Raw genomic sequence first — 18,704 nt, forward strand, 5'->3', positions numbered from 1 at the left:
TATTAATGGTACCATGACCCATCACCTTCCTGAAGTCATAAAACCCGAGCTGTCTCCAACCAATCCCTCAGGCAGCCATATCAAACCTCCCCAGATACAGCCCAACTTGGTCCTCTTCTCTCTGTCCCCAACTCTAGCCAAGTCAAGTTTCCACCGTGACTCGTAAATGATGGAATAGCCTCCTCACTAATCTTTAAATGATAAATCCCCAATATCCAGGAGCTGCCCACGATGGCATCTTGTTTACATTAGTAAGCATAAAATCAAGGCCCAGAAAGGTACAAAGTAGGTTTAGAATCCAATAAAATCCAAGCCCTCTTCAAATTAGATTCTATAAAAATTAAATTTTCAGGTTCATTCTACCCTCGTTTTTGGGCTTATGAAAATGTGGAGCCCATATTTTACTCTTAATTCACTCTAACTCTTTTAAAAACTCTACTCAAGTACATTGGCTTTGGTGACCTTAAATTCTAAAGTAGCGTTTCCCAAACGGTTTTCTAAGGAATGTCATGGGTGCTCTGGAAAAATAAAAGGAACTAAAAATAAAAAATTGTTATCACTTTAGGGTTTGTGATACATGGCTCTACAGTAAATAAATGTGTTGTGATTGTTTAATATATTATTCCCTAAATTTTCTTGAACCCAGAGTCCACACTATATTTTCCCATCCCCCCAAAATGCAGTTTGGGAAATGGGGTTGAATGTGTCTGATCTTATTAACTGAGAAGGAACACTTTCAACCTGGAAAAGTATTACCATTTTTACATGAGAGTTCTATTTATGGTTCTAGTCTTGTTCCAGAATTTTAGACCTCATAATCTGCTAGAAGACAAGACTTTCCTTAGTGTTCCATTAATTTTTAAAATATGGCATTCATAACCTGCCCAGTCTTGCCTTGAAGACGTGCAGACGGCTCTGTGTTTGCATACACTGAAGTTTCAAACAAAAAAAATAATTTGTATCACAGGTGTTTTTCCTCCACACTTTTATTATAGAATATTTCAAAATACTCAGAAGATAAAGACCAGTATAATGAGCATCCATTTACCCATCACCCAGCTTCAATGAATATCTTGACACTGCCCCCACCAGATTATCTTGAGGCAAAAACAAGATATCTTACATGCATTTCTTAAGAATGAAATGTTGGTTAATATTTCTTACTAGAAGAAGAAAAAAAAAAAGCCACCAACTCCCACTCCACCATTTAAACATATGCAACCTCATACACACAAAAAGCACATTTCTTAAAACAGAACAATTCCAACTGCTCCTGATTTGGGGCTGGTGTCTCTTCATTCATTTCCTGGCAGAGCATAAGAAGGTGTGTTAAGGGAACTCTCGCCTGCTCAGTTACCATTCAAAAAGATTCGGTATAAAATGTTTGTTTCTGATCATGAGGACTGAAATGGTCACACACTACCAACCATCAGATCAGTTTGAGCCACACAAACCTGTCAACAAAAGCAGGTCAGCAGGCTACAGCAGAAAAGAAAAAAAGAAATCAATAAATCTGTGAATTAATCATGCAGCTGTCAGAGACAATCATGGGTGCACAGAATGAAATGTGCCCGCAAATGACCTGTTTGCTTGTGTTCCCTTCTAGTCACGCTTCCATCTCCATGTAACGTGGAGTCTCTCCTACTGGATCCCCAACACAACTACTTCATGTCTGTAAGCAAGCCCAAATAACTGATCCTAATGAATCACTGAAGGCCCTAACTCTTGTTAAAAAGGACTTGCTACTGAAGATAAATGAATCAGATTTGAATCAAAGGAAAAAATGCTTTCTAAATTGCTGTGAGTTTTCCCCCAGTTAATGAATCTTAGTCACGAGTGATGGTTAATAATAAACAAATTACCTTCTGTATAAGCGGTACAAATATCCTTTCTAGTGACCTGAAGTACATAGAATTGAACTGAATTTTTCCATATGTTCCCAGACTCTCCTCACCTTGAAATTTCTGCTGTTATACATGGGGTTGCAAATATTCGGCATGTGAGGGGCCTCCTAAATTTAACAAACCTTGCAAAACAGAATTATCCCTAAATCGCATAGCCATATTCATTCCTACTCTACTCTGGGATATCTATTTCACAAGAGTATATACATGTGAAAGAGCTATAAATGAATAACTGTGCTTAGTAAAGGATAGCTTAATCTTAGATTCTGAATTTTAAACAGAAACAACTATGAATGTATATTTTTCAAGTTACACCAACAAGGTATACTATTTTTTTTTTTTAGCCTATCAGGGGAAAATGTGCAATAAGTACATATTTTAAACAAGGGAAATTAGTTTCCCAGCTTCAACATTTTTAAAATATAATATTTATGTATACACTTATCCAGCTATGAAGGGTTTATCTTTTAAAAACTCAATATGAAATTAAGGACATTTAAAATAAATATTTTGTTAACATTGATAAGGCAAGAGAGGTGCATAAATGTACATTATGTCTTTTATACCAACAAATCAAAGCCAATAAGCAAAGAGTTTCAAGAACAGAGGCCTGGATTCATGTGTCCAACGTCATAGATAAATCAAGTGAAGAGTCCAGGCTCTGTATTGCCTCGTGCAGAAAATCAACTTCAAGGCTTTCATGGAACTCTTTTGACTTGAGAATCACTGAAGGCATGACCAGCAACAGTACATTTAGGTGTCCTTTCCTTAGTGATGGTATATTGTAGAACACAGCTTGGGACACACGTGGGACAAGACTGACACAGAAAATAATAATCGATTCTCCAGGCCCAGAATAAATTTTTGTGTAGCATTCACGAATTGCTTGCAAGGCTGAGATACATTTTTCTTTGACAATTCATCATTCTTTGTAGAAATTTGGAGCGATAGGCAGATTTTTAAACTTCCGAATTTTAGAAAACCCTTTGAAGAGCAGAATAGTTCATCTGGGAATCTGGGAATCTCAGCTGCAGGAGTCACAGGCATGCAGAGCGCGTGGGCATGCTCTGGCTCTCTGCCACGCCACCCGGCCTGGCTGCCTTCCCTTTTGGGAAATGGCCCTCCTCAATTGCAAATTCCTTGGACTTTTTCAATAATAGGGTTTCAATTCAAACAGATAATAATCTCGAGAACTAAAAATTTCACCATCTAATTAGAGGGGGGAGAAACCAGTATGGCCTTTCTTTCCTCACATCATCTGTACTCTGAAAATGACTTGATGAAAGCTTTTTATAAAAACCCCTTACTTTTCTTGGTACAAGAACAATTGTAGTAAAAGATACTGGGACAAGGACACAGACACTGAAGGGGGAAAATACATGCACGAAAAAAGAGCAGCGGAAGCAAGGACAAATAAGAGATCAGCAAAAAGAGGAAGGCAGGAAGATTTCAATGTGCAACTTAAGTTAAATAAAAAAGAGACATTATCCAATATCTAACCAAAACTATGCACAGCATTTAACCCTCTATGAATATCTAGTTAACATGGGTTATGGAGGTAGGGCTGGGTGCTGGGAAAAGTGAGAATGGGGGGCAAGGTTGGAGAGAAGAAAAAGTCCGTGAATCCACACAGGTTTCAGTGCTCATGTGTTTTCCAGAAATTCATTTTCCTATAGCTTTCCACCACCAACTCAATATATCCTTGATCAAAAAGAAGTCAAGAAAAACTGCTCTAAGGACACTGTACATAAGATTATATATTTTACAGAAACTCCTCATTAATATAACAGCATATTGTTTGTATCAAACATATTTTGTATATGTGACATCAAAATAAAACTCAAAACACCAAGCATTTTAAAACAATTCATTTTAGAAGGTGTCATTTTCAATGACTTTCTTTTCCATAAATTTATAAATTATGCCATTAGTCTTTGTGTACCCTTAATACTGGAAGTCTATCGATTTTTTAAATAATGTCAGTTTATTAACTTGTATAAAATCTGTTCTGGGAATAAAAGTAAGCCATTTGCTTTTCTGATTGTTTTGATTTAGTTTTAAAGAAAAATCATGCAGAATATACAACATTCCACATACTCCCTTATACACACTCAGAGTTTTTTGTATTATTAACACATTGCATAGGTGTATGCTACCTTTGTTATAAGTGATGAAAAAAATTAGTATAATTATACCAATAATTTACCATCGTATACCATAGTTTACATTAGTGTATACCAGAAACCATAGTATTACATTAGTATATACCGTTAGAATGATTATACAATAAATTACCTTTGTATGCTGTAGTTTACATTAGTGTTCACTGCCTGTATTTACAATCCTAAGGGTTTTTTTTATAAAATATTATTTTAGTAACATATATAAAATTTAAAATTTCCTCCTCTTAACCATATTCATATGTATAATGCAGTGGAGCTAATGTGCTATCTTACAACCATCCATTACTGAAATTTTCCATTACCACATAGAGGAATTTTTTACCAATTAAACATTAACTTTATATTCCTTACCCCCACTCAGGTTCATGGTGACCTGTTCTAGTTTCTGAGTGTATAAATTTGCTTATTCTAATTATTCATATCAGTGAGATCATAAAATACTTATCCTTTTGCAGACAGCTTATTTCATTCAACATGGCGTCTTCAAGGTTCACCCATATTGTCACATGTATCAAAGCTTCATTTCTTCTTTATGGCTGAATAATATTCCATTATATGTATATATTTTGCTCATCTATTCATCGGTTAAGAGCTTTTTGGATTGCGTGCATCTTTTGGCAATTGTGAATAAGGCCTCTACGAACTTGAGTCTCTGCTTTCAATTCTGTCAGGTATATGCCTAGAAGTGGGACTGCCACATCGTAGGCAATGCAATACTTAACTTTCTGAGTAACTGAGAAAGTGTTTTCCAGAGCAGCTACACTATTTCATATTCCTACATACAATGAACATGTGCTCCTATTTCTCTACAACCTTTCCAATGCCTACTATTTTCCTTCTTTACACACCCATCCTAGTGGGTGTGAAATGGCATCTCATCAAAGTTTTGATTTGCATTTCCCTAATGGCTAATGATGTTGAGCATCTTTTTATGTGCTTTTTGGCAATTCATTCATCTCTTTGGAGAAATGCCTATCAAGTCTTTTGTCCAGTTTTAAATCGGATTGTTTGTCTTTTGTTTTTGAATTGTAGGATTTCTTGCTATATTCTGGATATCGAATCTTTACCAGGTATGTGGTTTCCAAATATTTTCTCCCTTTCTCTAAGCAGTCTTTCTACTATCATGATAAAGTCCTTTGTTGCAAAATGTTTTTAATTTTGATGAGATCCCATTTACCTATTTTTTTTCTGTTGATGCTTATGCTTTGGGTCTAAACTCTAAGAAGCCATCACCTAACAGAAGGTTCTGAAAATGCTTCCCTATGTTTTCTTTAGGACTTTTATAGTTCTGGTTCTTATATTTAAGTCTTTGATCCATTTTGAGTTCAGTTTTGTTTATGGTACGAGGTAGGAGTCCACCTTCAATCTTTTGCATTCAATCCAATTTTTCCAGCACCATTTGTTGAACAGACTACTCTTTTCCCCATTGAGTGGACTTGGTACCCTTGACAAAAAGCAACTGGCCACAGAAATGAGGGTTTATATTTGAACTCTCAGTTTGATTCCACTGGTATATATATCTGTCCTTGTGTCACTACCATGCTGTTCTGGTTACTCTAGCTTTCTAATGTTTGAAAATCAGTAAGTGTGAGTCCTCCAACTTCCTTCTTTTGTCAAGATGGTTTTGGCTATTCAGGTCCCTTATCATTCCATATAAATTTGATGATTGGTTTCTTAGTACATTTGCATCGGTTTAGAGGAACTAGCAACACAACAGAAAAAGATATAAAATGTTAATATAGAGAAAAGAAATAAAAGTAGTAATAATAGTAGGAAAAAAAAACAAAAAAATCTATGTGATGATGTTAAGAATTACTGAGTGCATATGCAGAATGGTATGATTTCTAAATGTTGTGTTAATTTCTTTTTTTTTTTCTTTCTGTTAATAAAAAAATAAAAAATAAATTAAAAAAATTAAAAATTTGATGATTGGTTTTCCATTTCTGCAAAAATGGCTGCTGGACACATGTGAATTCTATCAAACATTCCAGAAAGAATTAGTACCAACTCTCCTCAAACTCTTCAAAAAAATTGAAGTGGAGGGAAAGCTACCTAATTCATTCTATGAAGCCAACATCACCCTCATACCAAAACCAGGCAAAGATATTACAAAAAAAGAAAACTACAGACCAATCTCTCTAATGAATATAGATGCAAAAATCCTCAACAAAATTCTAGCAAATCGAATCCAACAACACATTAAAAGAATTATACATCATGACCAAGTAGGATTCATCCCAGGTATGCAAGGATGGTTCAACATAAGAAAATCAATTAATGTAATACACCATATCAACAAATCAAAGCAGAAAAATCACATGATCATCTCAATTGATGCAGAGAAGGCATTTGACAAGATTCAACATCCTTTCCTGTTGAAAACACTTCAAAAGATAGGAATACAAGGGAACTTCCTTAAAATGATAGAGGGAATATATGAAAAACCCACAGCTAATATCATCCTCAATGGGGAAAAATTGAAAACTTTCCCCCTAAGATCAGGAAAAAGACAAGGATGTCCATTATCACCACTATTATTCAACATCATGTTGGAGGTTCTAGCCAGAGCAATTAGACAAGAAAAAGAAATACAAGGCATCAAAATTGGAAAGGAAGAAGTAAAACTATCACTGTTTGCAGACGATATGATACTATACGTCGAAAACCCAGAAAAATCCACAACAAAACTACTAGAGCTAATAAATGAGTACAGCAAAGCAGCAGGTTACAAGATCAACATTCAAAAATCTGTAGCATTTCTATACACCAGTGTGTTAGTTAGATTCAGTTGTCAACTTGGCCAGGTGAGCATACCTAGTCTTGTTGCTGCAGACATAAACCAATGGTACGTGAACCGCATCTGTTGCCAATTACATCTGCAGTCAGCTAGGAGGCGTGTCTGCTGTAATGAGTGACATTTGACTTAATTGGCTGGTGCTTAAATGAGAGACTGCAATGTAGCACTGTTAAGCAGCTTGGCATTCCTCATCTCAGCACTGGCAGCTCAGCCCGGGCCCTTGGAGATAGAGAAAGAAATCACCCCGGGGAAAGTTGTTGGAACCCAGGGGCCTGGAGAGAAGACCAGCAGAGACCATCCTGTGCCTTCCACGTAAGAAAGAACCTCAGTGGAAAGTTAGCTGCCTTTCCTCTGAAGAACCAACAAAATAAATCCCCTTTTATTAAAAGCCAATCCGTCCCTGGTGTGTTGCATTCCGGCAGCTAGCAAACTAGAACAACCAGCAATGAACAAGCTGAGGGGGAAATCAAGAAACGAATTCCATTTACAATTGCAACTAAAAGAATAAAATACCTAGGAATAAATAACTAAAGAGACAAAAAACCTATACAAAGAAAACTACAAAAAACTGCTAGAAGAAATCACAGAAGACCTAAATAGATGGAAGGGCATACCGTGTTCATGGATTGGAAGACTAAATATAGTTAAGATGTCAATCCTACCTAAATTGATTTACAGATTCAATGCAATACCAATCAAAATCCCGACAACTAATTTTTCAGAAATAGAAAAACCAATAAGCAAATTTATCTGGAAGGGTAGGGTGCCCCGAATTGCTAAAAGTACCTTGAGGAAAAAAAACGAAGCTGGAGGTCTCATGCTGCTGGACTTTAAGGCATATTATGAAGCCACAGTGGTCAAAACAGCATGGTATTGGCATAAAGATAGATATATCGACCAATGGAATCGAATAGAGTGCTCAGATATAGACCCTCTCATCTATGGACATTTGATCTTTGATAAGGCAGTCAAGCCAGCTCACCTGGGACAGAACAGTTTCTTCAATAAATGGTGCCTAGAGAACTGGATATCCATATGCAAAAGAATGAAAGAGGACCCGTATCTCACACCCTATACATCAGTTAACTCAAAATGGATCAAAGATCTAAACATTAGGTCTAAGACCATAAAACAGTTAGAGGAAAATGTAGGGAGATATCTTATGAAACTTACAATTGGAGGCGGTTTTGTGGACCTTAAACTTAAAGCAAGAGCACTTAAGAAGGAAATAAATAAATGGGAGCTCCTCAAAATTAAACACTTTTGTGCATCAAAGAACTTCATCAAGAAAGTAGAAAGACAGCCTACACAATGGAAGACAATATTTGGAAATGACATATCAGATAAAGGTCTAGTATCCAGAATTTATAAAGAGATTGTCAAACTCAACAACAAAAAGACAGCCAACCCAATTACAAAATGGGAAAAAGACTTGAACAGACACCTCTCAGAAGAGGAAATACAAATGGCCAAAAGGCATGAAGAGATGCTCAATGCCCCTGGCCATTAGAGAAATGCAAATCAAAACCACAATGAGATATCATCTCACACCCACCAGAATGGCCATTATCAACAAAACAGAAAATGACAAGTGCTGGAGAGGATGCGGAGAAAGAGGCACACTTATCCACTGTTGGTGGGAATGTCAAATGGTGCAACCACTGTGGAAGGCAGTTTGGTGGTTCCTCAAAAAACTGAATATAGAATTGCCATACGACCCAGCAATACCATTGCTAAGTATCTACTCAAAGGACTTAAGGGCAAAGACACAAACGGACATTTGCACACCAATGTTTATAGCAGCGTTATTTACAATTGCAAAGAGATGGAAACAGCCAAAATGTCCATCAACAGACGAGTGGCTAAACAAACTGTGGTATATACATACGATGGAACATTATGCAGCTTTAAGACAGAATAAACTTATGAAGCATGTAATAACATGGATGGACCTAGAGAACATTATGCTGAGTGAGTCTAGCCAAAAACTAAAGGACAAATACTGTATGGTCCCACTGATGTGAAACGACATTCGAGAATAAACTTGGAATATGTCACTGGTAACAGAGACCAGCAGGAGTTAGAAACAGGGTAAGATAATGGGTAATTGGAGCTGAAGGGATACAAACTGTGCAACAGGACTAGATACAAAAACTCAAAAATGGACAGCACAATACTATCTAATTGTAATGCAATTTTGTTAAAACACTGAATAAAGCTGCATCTGAGCTATAAAAAATAATAATAATAATCACTTCCAAATCTGAAAAAAAAAAATGGCTGCTGGAAATTTCAATGGGATTGCATTGGTTCTATAAATTACCCTGGATAGCACTGACATCTTAATATTTATTCTTCCAACAAGTGAACATGGAATGCCTTCTATTTATTTAGGTTTTCTTTAATTTCTTTTAGAAAGGTTTTATATTTTTCAGTATACAAGTCTTTTACCACCTTGGTTAAATTTAAACACAGGTATTTGTTGCCTTTAGTTCCTATTATAAATGGGATTATCCCTTGATTTCTTCTTCCAATTGTCCATTACTAGTGTATAGAAACCCTACTGACTTCTATGTATTGATCTTGTACCACCATTTTGATGAATTCATTCATTACATCTAGTAATTTCACTGCAGATTTTTTAGGATTTTCTCTCTCTCTCTCTCTCTCTCTCTCTCTCTCTCTCTCTATATATATATATATATATATATATATATATATATATATATATATATATATATAATCATTTCATCTGCAAATAGTGAAAGTTTTCCTTCTTCCCTCCAAATTTGGAAGTCTTTTATTTCTTTTTCTTATCTAATTACTCTGGATAGAACTTCCAGTACAATGTTGGCTAACAGTAGTGATAGTGACATACCTATTCTCTTCCTGATTTTAGAGGGAAAGCTTTCAATCTGTGACTATGATGCTAGCTGTGGATTTTTCATAGATGCCTTTTATTGTGTTGAAGAAGTTTCCTTCTCTTCCTAGTTCTGAGGGTTTTTAACAAGGAAGGGTTCTGGATTTTGTCAAATGCCTTTTCTGCACCAATTGCGATCATCGTGTTTTTTTTTTTTTTTTTTTTTTTTTTAAAGGAAAGACAGAGAGAAGGAAGGAAGGATAGAAGGAAGGAAGGAAGGAAGAAAGGGAAACATTTTTAAACATTTTCTTGTTTTATTGTATTCTGTTTCTCCGTTTTTTGTTACATGGGCTGGGGCCGGGAATCGAACCGAGGTCCTCCGGCATAGCAGGCAAGCACTTTGCCCGCTGAGCCACCGCGGCCCGCCCGATCATCGTGTTTTTGTATTTTTTTCCTTCGTTCTATTAACATGGTATGTTACATTAATCAGTTTATGTTCTACTTATTACAAATTGCATCTTTATATATTGTACTCCAGAACCACAGATTCATCATTACTTTATATGCATTTGAATTTTAGAAATTTGACGTGGAGTTGCCATGCCAAAAAAGTAAAAACAATACTACTGGCACTATAATTACCCATATGATTACCTTTACTGGAAGTCTTTATTTCTTTTTGTCACTTTGATGTACTATCTACTCTCCCTGTTCTTTCACTCCGAAGAATTCCCTTTAGCACTGCTTTTAGGGCTGGTCTAATGGTGACAAGCTCCCTCAGCATTTAATTATCTGAGAATGTCTTAATCGCTACCTCATTTTTTGAAAGAAAATTTCACTGCATATAAATTCTTCATTGGCAATTATTTTCTTTCAGCACTTTAAATATTTCATCTCACTGCCTTTTGTCACCATGATTTCAGATGAGAAGTCAGCACTTAATTCTCCTTTTCTCAAGCAGCTTTCAGAACACTTTCCTTGTCCCTGGCATTTGTAAGTTTCATTATTATGTATCTTGGCATGATTCTCTTCAAGTCCATCCTCTTTCATGTTTGTTAGGCTTCCAGAATTTGTATTTCATGTCTTTCATTAAATTTGGGAAGTTTTCTACCATTATTTCTTTCAGTGTTCCTCTGCCCCTTTCTCGCTTTCTTCTCCTTCTGAGATTACCATTATGCATATACTATTATGCTTGATGATGTCCCACAGGTCTCTTTGGCTCTGTTCACATTTTGCCTTCTTTTTTTACTTTCCCACCCCTCTGCCTGAATCATTTAAATTGTCTTGTCCTCAAGTTCACTGATTTTTTCTTCTTCCAGCTCCAATGCATTGTTAACACCATCTAGGGAATTTTTCATTTCAGATAAGCTTCAGTATTTCTGTTTTGTTCTTTTCAAAAATTTCTATCTCTTTATTGTGATTTTCATATTGCTCATTGATTATTTTCCTGATATCCTCTCCTTTCTTCTCCATGTTTTCCTTTATCTCAGTGAGCATACTGAAGATTGTCCAAAATCTGGTCTTTTTCATTGACGGTTTCTGGACTTTTATCAAGTTCCTTTGTCTGGACCATCATTTTCTTTTTCTTTGTTTTTCTTGTAATGTTTTTATTTCCCATCATACAATTCAATATTTTAACATGTTAACTCTGATAGTTAGTCCTTGAGCTATCTGTTGCTTAAGTTTGTATCTAGCTATTGACATGACATAATTTTCCTTGGTGGCAGGACTGAACCAAGAACAAACCAATGTAAAAAAAAATAGCTTTTAGTGCCTTTGCAAATTGGCAAATTTGCAAAAAAAAATCTGTGTTGGCTGGTACTCTCCCTCATAATTTAGTCCTCCTATTAGGATTATCAACCCAAGATAAAATGGAAATGCAGGATCCTCTCCATCTTTTCTGAGTTGGTGTCTTGTCCTGGACCTGTTCCTCTTTTGACCTTAGAATTTCTCCCAGTTACAGGTGCTTCAATGGCCCGTCTACTCTTTTTGAAATAGACTTTCACCCCCTCCTCCAGGGCACTCTATTGTGTGACTTAATGCAGGTAAGTCTATTTAATTGACCATGCACTTCCATTTAATTGTTTCTTACACTAATTTAACTGTAAGCTTTTGTTCTCAGGGAGTGTGAACCCAGCCCAGCCTTCCTGGTTTAGGCTTTTGGACTTCCACCAGTTAGACTGATGCTGACATACAGGCACCCCAGTATGCACATGGGGGTTATTCTGTCCCCTCTGGAACAGGGCCAGGGGATCACAGTGGGAATACTGCACACTGCGCCAGGAAAGGATAGAGAAGGGACCATTATGATTCAACAAGCTTTTCTTACCATTTAAAAAGTTATGTTTCCTTGACTTAGAACTTGCTCAGTTACTGTAACACCTTAGTTACTTTCTGGATTTTTGAGGAAGATGGCTCTGCCAAGTTTTGCTCATTGTTCTATGATTCTTGCTTCCTGGAGGAACATCACTTTGAGCATCTTACATAGTCATCTTTGTTGACCTAACATGCATCTATTGATTTTTAAATGAAATTATGTCTGGTACATCTCTAACTCAACTGGGCCTTCATTTAAAAGGTCATAGGATTAAAAATGGTAGCATCCAAAACAATACCATGGTAAGTGTCTACTCTTTAGTAACAATGGTGATGAAGAAATTTTAAATCAAAATAATTCCTAGTGCAGAATCAAATGAAAAAAAAAACCCAAAAAACTCATGTGTGATTCCCCAAACTGCCATTCACTGTCAAGGTGACATTTCCTTTCTGGATCTTTTTCTTCATCCAGAAATAATTTTCCAAAGCAAAATTGTACAATAGAGAAGGGAGGGTACTCTAGGCACCATTTTCAGCCTCACATAGGTTGAACTCTGGCATCATTGTCTCCTGCTGCGTCCCATACAACCTGCCCAGGGCTCCATTCTCCATGTTAGAAAGACTTTCTTCTCACGCAGAAACACTACAGTTTTTAGATCCATGGGAGAATACATTGATCACTGTTCAAAACACACACACACCCACACACAAAAGCTGCAGATAGAGAATTTGTTCCGTTTTTTTTTTTTTTTCTTGACGGAAAAAAAAAAAACTCCCTTTAGATAAAAATGAAAAGTAAAGTTTTGGAAGAACAACAACTTGGCTTTGGATCCAGGGCAATGGGAAATGCTATAAGTGCCTCAAAAGGTCTTGATATTGAGGATTTCCAATCACCTGTGCTTCCCCCTGTTATTTGGTGTACTAGTTTAACAAATGCTGCAGCATAAAACTGTAAAGAGATTACAAAATTAGCATCATTCCCTGAAAACAGGAAATAGCTTTTATTTGGGGAATAATAAATATTGGAAATTTGGAATACTATTTCCTCTATAACAGAATCATATAAATGATATAAAATGATATAAAATATCAGTCTGTTTTCAATTCTCTACTCAGATAATTGCTAGGAGGGCCGTACTTTGGAGTAGCAGGAAAAAATATAGGAATGTAAAGCTCTCTTCTTAAAGCATTAAGAATCATTTAAAGGAAATAGCATACCATTTTTGTATCAAATTTGCTTATTTAATATTCATTCGATAAATATTTACTAAGTGCCTACTGTATTCTAAGTATTATAATATTATCCTTGAAATTGATAAGAGAGACTCTTTTAAATAAAGCTGGAATTACAAAATTATTTTTATCATAGTTTCATCTATTTTGATTATTCTTTAGTTGTACAATATTGTTTCAGAAAACATTAAACATATTGTCCTCAAACCATAATAAATGCCCAAAATATGTCAGCTATCCAGAAGTTCAGACTAGGCTGGCTTATATCATGTTTGAAAATGTTTTCCTTGCTTAAATAAAGCCCCACTTTTAATAGCCATGACTGCTAGAAGTGGTCTCATTCACTTGACAGTATTTCTGGACTTCCCCTACCTTTTAAATTGTGGGCAACTCAACGAAAGTAAAAAAAAGAAAGGTCTCCATCTGCTAAAGGAGAACTACAAAAAGTAGGATTTTGATCAAGTCACTGAAGCTCTCTGTGCCTCTGTTTCCTCATCTTTAAATGAAGCTGATAAGAATCACCACCTAATGGGCAGCTGGAAGGAGTAAGAGTGTCATTCCCAGTAAAGTTGCTGCTATAACCTGACATACAAGCCGTGTAACTGTGAGCTCTTTAATGATCCAAATACAAAGCAGTGTTAACTGAAGTCCTACTCTTTCCCATAAGCATGTATTCTGAGTTACTTGTGATAGTTAAGATAAAAATAACATCCTTCATCGTAGTTTATTGTTCATTGTCATTATAACATTTCTGGTTATGGAAAGTAATATTTTAGTAAAGCAAGTAAAGAGTAGTTCCAGAGAGGGGGACACTTCTTACAACTTTGTGCTCTCTCCGCTATTTACGGCATCTGAGAATTTCAGCAAATGTTTTACATAAAGCGCTAGGTTTATGCCCTTTGATATTTAATGTGGGCAGAAAATTGGTCACTTTTTACCCAGTACACAGGAAGAAGATAGCCATCATTTTGGATTTCAACTTACTGATCCTAAGTGAGAAAATTCTCCTCGGGTCTTTACTAATAAAGGCATTCAGATGGGAAATATTTTAACAGAAAATATTATCTGGGAATAGGAAAATGTTTGATTTTTCCATTTTCCAAATCCAGTTACCCTTGGGCTGTGTCTTTGATGTTAATGAAGCTAAACCCCCAGCGAGATTCTCAGAGTTCTATCAGTAGAAACAGAAGCACAGCCTGGGCTCTCTCATGCCTGACCTGCCTAACCAGAGAGAAATTCACAATAGGCTCCTTGAGAGAGACCCAAATACAAAGATGCTATTATGGTTCTTTTCCAAGATGATGTCTCATGTATCTCAACATCAGCAGTACCTACAGAACGCATAAGTGTCCACGCTATCACATTTCTGTGGGTCTATATTAAACTTCTGGAAGGGTTTCACTGCTTTTGCTTAGGGGAAGTGAACAGATAGGGATCTTTTACGAATGTATATAGACATCATGACTCTCATTTTTCCTAGCTCAGATTAATAGGTTAGGATTCATCATATTAATTGAAGACACCGGGTGGCCCGGTGTGTACCTGTCTCTTAGATAGTTTCCGTTGGCATATTTACAAGCCTCCCAGCACCCACTGCGCACTAGCGGACAGGGAAGGTAAAACAGGGGGTGCCAGGGGCCAAGGGGCCAGCCAGGCAGACCTCAAAGGAGAAGCCACAGGAGCAGCAGACAGGGATTAGGTCATTACAAGCCCTTCTTTCCCTACGAGGGAGTCACGAGGCCCCTGCTTTTTGGACCATTGCTTGTTTCTTTCCCCAAATTCCTCAAAATAAATGAGCTCATTTATGTCCTTGATATCAGTGACCAAACATCCTCATATGAGAAAAAGGCACAACTTGGTTCCTGAGTCCCTTTTCAGCGCAATTTAAAACTCCCCTGCAAAGAAATCAATGCCTGACCTAATGTACGATCCACTAACGAAAGCAGCATGTGAATGGTTAAGGAGACTTTCTTGTGCTCCCACGAAACCCAGACAGACTGGACTGGGGCTTCTCACTCCTGCAAGAACATAATCCAGTCATTTATTTTCTCAACCAAGATAAAGGGCAAATGTAAGACCCGTCGGTGGAAATCACTTTGTTTCTTTTCAAAGGAATATGCCAAAACTTTCCATTTTGTTTTTTCAACTTGCAAAGCAATCCCTAGAGGAATAGCATCATCACCTTAGCCAGGATTTTCAGGGAGCCCTGGCCAGCATAAGAACAACTCTCACCTATTAAAGCCAGGCCTTTGCTTCTTGGGCCTTCCCCAAGGGGCCTCCTGACCGGAAGTGCCCAGCAGTGGGACCCGATTGTAGCCCCCGACCCAGCACCCCGCTCAGGCAGCCTCCCGCAGAGCCGGGCCGAGCGTCACAGCTGGTGCAACGCCCCTTCGGGCCCTCCCTGGCTCGCAGCAGCTTTCAGCTTTCTTAGGTCAGCTCGCAGTACCTCTCAATCTATCCCCTGCTCCCAACTTACTACGTTAGGACCCTTACACAGGCTTATTTTCATGGCTGATTTAGTTAATCACTTCTCTCTGCGGGGAGAATCAGCAACTAAAGGAAGTGATCTGTGCAGAGGAGAAATGATTCTCGGACAAATTTCCCAGCCAGATTCACGATGAGCCGCAATGACTGGCTGTCCCCGAAGAGTGAGATGGCAGTGGATGGTGGCAGCCAATTAATAAATCTAAATGAGTTCAACGACAAGTTCCGGTTATGGGTTTATTGACAATGCAGAGACAGGCTAACCTTTTACAGACGTCTGCTGAGCCAACAGCATTCGGGGCGACTCACCTGGAGCTCACAGGCAACTCAGAACAAAGCTGCTCTGTGCCTGGGACCTTTGTGTTTTGCAAGGTCGCCCCTTGTAGACAAGGGTCCTCAGTGTCTCCTTCCAGATGCTCGGCCCATGGGGAGTAGAGGGGGAGCCACACTCCTGCTCTGAACCCCTCGGGCCTCCCACCTCCCAGGATGGTGGGGAAGGGAGACTGGCCTCTGTCCTCCTGTTCCTTGTCACGTTCTGGGTCCCAGCGCTGGTGAGAAATAGAATGCTTCACCACCTGAACCATCTGAACTGGGTTTACGGATGGTGATGTTTTCCTCCATGTTCACGACCTCTAGTGACGTCATGAGTTCCTTCCCTGGGCACTTGTGGCAGCCCTAGGGGATGACCCCAAGGACAGGGCCTGAGCTGTGGCTTCCCTTCCAAACTTTCTACCTACAGATCAGAGCACTGTCCCCAACCCTATTCCTCTTTGGCTCATTTTTAATTGTTGGTCATTCTCGGTCATTTCTCTAATAGGTTGTTCTATCTGGGTTGATCAGCCTGAGTATGAAAACTGTCTTTGCTGATTGATTGATTGATTGATTTTTGACATATCTGCCATCTTTAGATGATGGTGTGTTTGGTTAAATGGGTTATTTACAAACCAGCTTATTTACTGATGAATTCTAGTGACAACAGCCTTACAATCTTTATTTTCTAAATATCTTTTTAAGAAAGAAAGGCCAAGTGCTTATACATAGTATATGCTGTTGCTTTCAACTGTTCACCAAAAGGAAAGCCCAAACACATGACTGATGAGAGGGCAAGGGCAATATCAGTTTATAGCAGCAAAATATAAACTACATTCTGCACATAAAGGCTCCTCCCCCTCATCTGATATAAAATTCTTTTTATTTTATTCAGTTTCACATTGGAAGGAAGAAATCTATATACATAGATTACAAAAAGGTAAAACTTGTATATGAGCATATCACTAATTAAAGATGTGTAGGAAACATAACACACGTTACACAAAAAAAGAAGAAAATATATATATATACAAAGAAAGAGAGAGAGAGAACCTCCTGGTAGATATCTCTATTTCACACTCAGATTTCAGGTTCTTCTCTCTTCCCAGGAGCATGCCCCACTGAAGTTAGGCACAGCCATGTGACTTGCTTTGGCCAATGAAATATGAACAGAAATGGCCTGTGTCCCTTTCAAATGGAAGCATTAAAAGGCACTGTGTGATTCTCCCTTGCTTTCTTCCTATGTCAGGCAGACATTCTCTAGCCTCATTTTGGGCAGCAATTTTGTACAATGGTGGAGTCTCCATTAGCCCAGGCCCTGAGCATGGAGACTGCATATATGGCTGGACAAAGCTCCTCCACTCCCTGAATCCACACCCTGTTGCTAGTAATTTTGAGTGCCCATCCACACTATCTGCCGTACCATCAAATCTCTGCAGCTGACATCAAGAAAACCAGAATTACCTCTAAGGAGAAGAGATTAGGACCATTAAACAATCAAAATTAGCAAATAAAGAGTGTGCAGATGGGCCTCTTGTCTGATTATTGCAATCATATTTCAGGTCTTAAGCTTGGTATTTTTTCAGTACCCTAAGTTAACAAATTATGATGATTAATCAACATAACAGCAAGGAGTTTATTGTTCAGTGAAGTGTGAGGGATTTTGTGTTCACTATAAAGAAAATACTAGGAGAAGCTGAAACCTTCTACTTCCTATTACATCTTAGATTATGGTAAAGTAACTGAAAGACCAGACTTAATCTTTTATTTGGAATTCTTTAAGAGTTTCTAGTCCTTGTTATATAGGTAATTATACTGTCTAGCTAATCAATAAGGCAAAAAACTAAAAATGATGTGTTACTATGAGGATTTAGTTTCCAATTCTTATCACCATAAACTGACAAATTCTGGGTAGGATTCAAGAATTCAGTCAAAACATGTGTGCGCACACATGCACCGCAGGCAAAGACACAGGAAGAAAGTCAGCCTCCACAGTCCACATTAGACCATACACAGAGCCCATCGCAGCTCTCTCAAAGCAGCCAAACCATTTTAAGAGATGCCAACAGACATCCTTCAAGGGTGGCCACAGGAGGAAAATCAAGCACATGCCTACTTCAGCCTTCACAGAACAAGAAATCAACTCAAATACTCTTAGAAATGAAGGACCTCAATTTCTTAGATGCTAAATTTCAGGGTTATCATTTCAAAAACAAGCCAAGATCATAGTTAGATGCAAATACTTATTTCAATACTGAACATATAGTCTTAATAGAATCTTCAAAACAGAAGTCTGACAGAGGTCAGAAATACAGCACAGATCTTAGACATTCAAAAGGGTCAAAACAGCATGAAATCAGGGCTTCCTTTCTCCAGATTTCTGTTTCAGAACTTCAGTTCCAAGTGTATTACTGAGGTATCTCATAGACGCCATATTACTACACCCCTACTTTCGGAAGTAGAAATAAAGTTGCAGTTTCTTCCCAAAAATAATACGGCCCAAGCAACTGATTTCCATCCACTGTCAATTCACCGAAGAGCATCTGAATTGAGTCATTATAAACCAATACTTACATAACATTTATAAAAGGGCATCGACCTTAAGTACAGGATTCTTA

The 18,704-nt window shown here is 37.7% G+C and overlaps 1 protein-coding gene across 1 annotated transcript in view; it reads right to left on the reverse strand.

The window, feature by feature from the left end:
* Nucleotides 1–18,704, reverse strand: part of DSCAM (DS cell adhesion molecule) — a 696,179-nt gene that overhangs the window by 658,555 nt on the left and 18,920 nt on the right. The gene's annotated exons all lie outside the window — the stretch shown is intronic.

Source organism: Tamandua tetradactyla, chromosome 10 (genome assembly GCF_023851605.1).
Source record: "Tamandua tetradactyla isolate mTamTet1 chromosome 10, mTamTet1.pri, whole genome shotgun sequence".
NCBI classification, from domain to species: domain Eukaryota; kingdom Metazoa; phylum Chordata; class Mammalia; order Pilosa; family Myrmecophagidae; genus Tamandua; species Tamandua tetradactyla.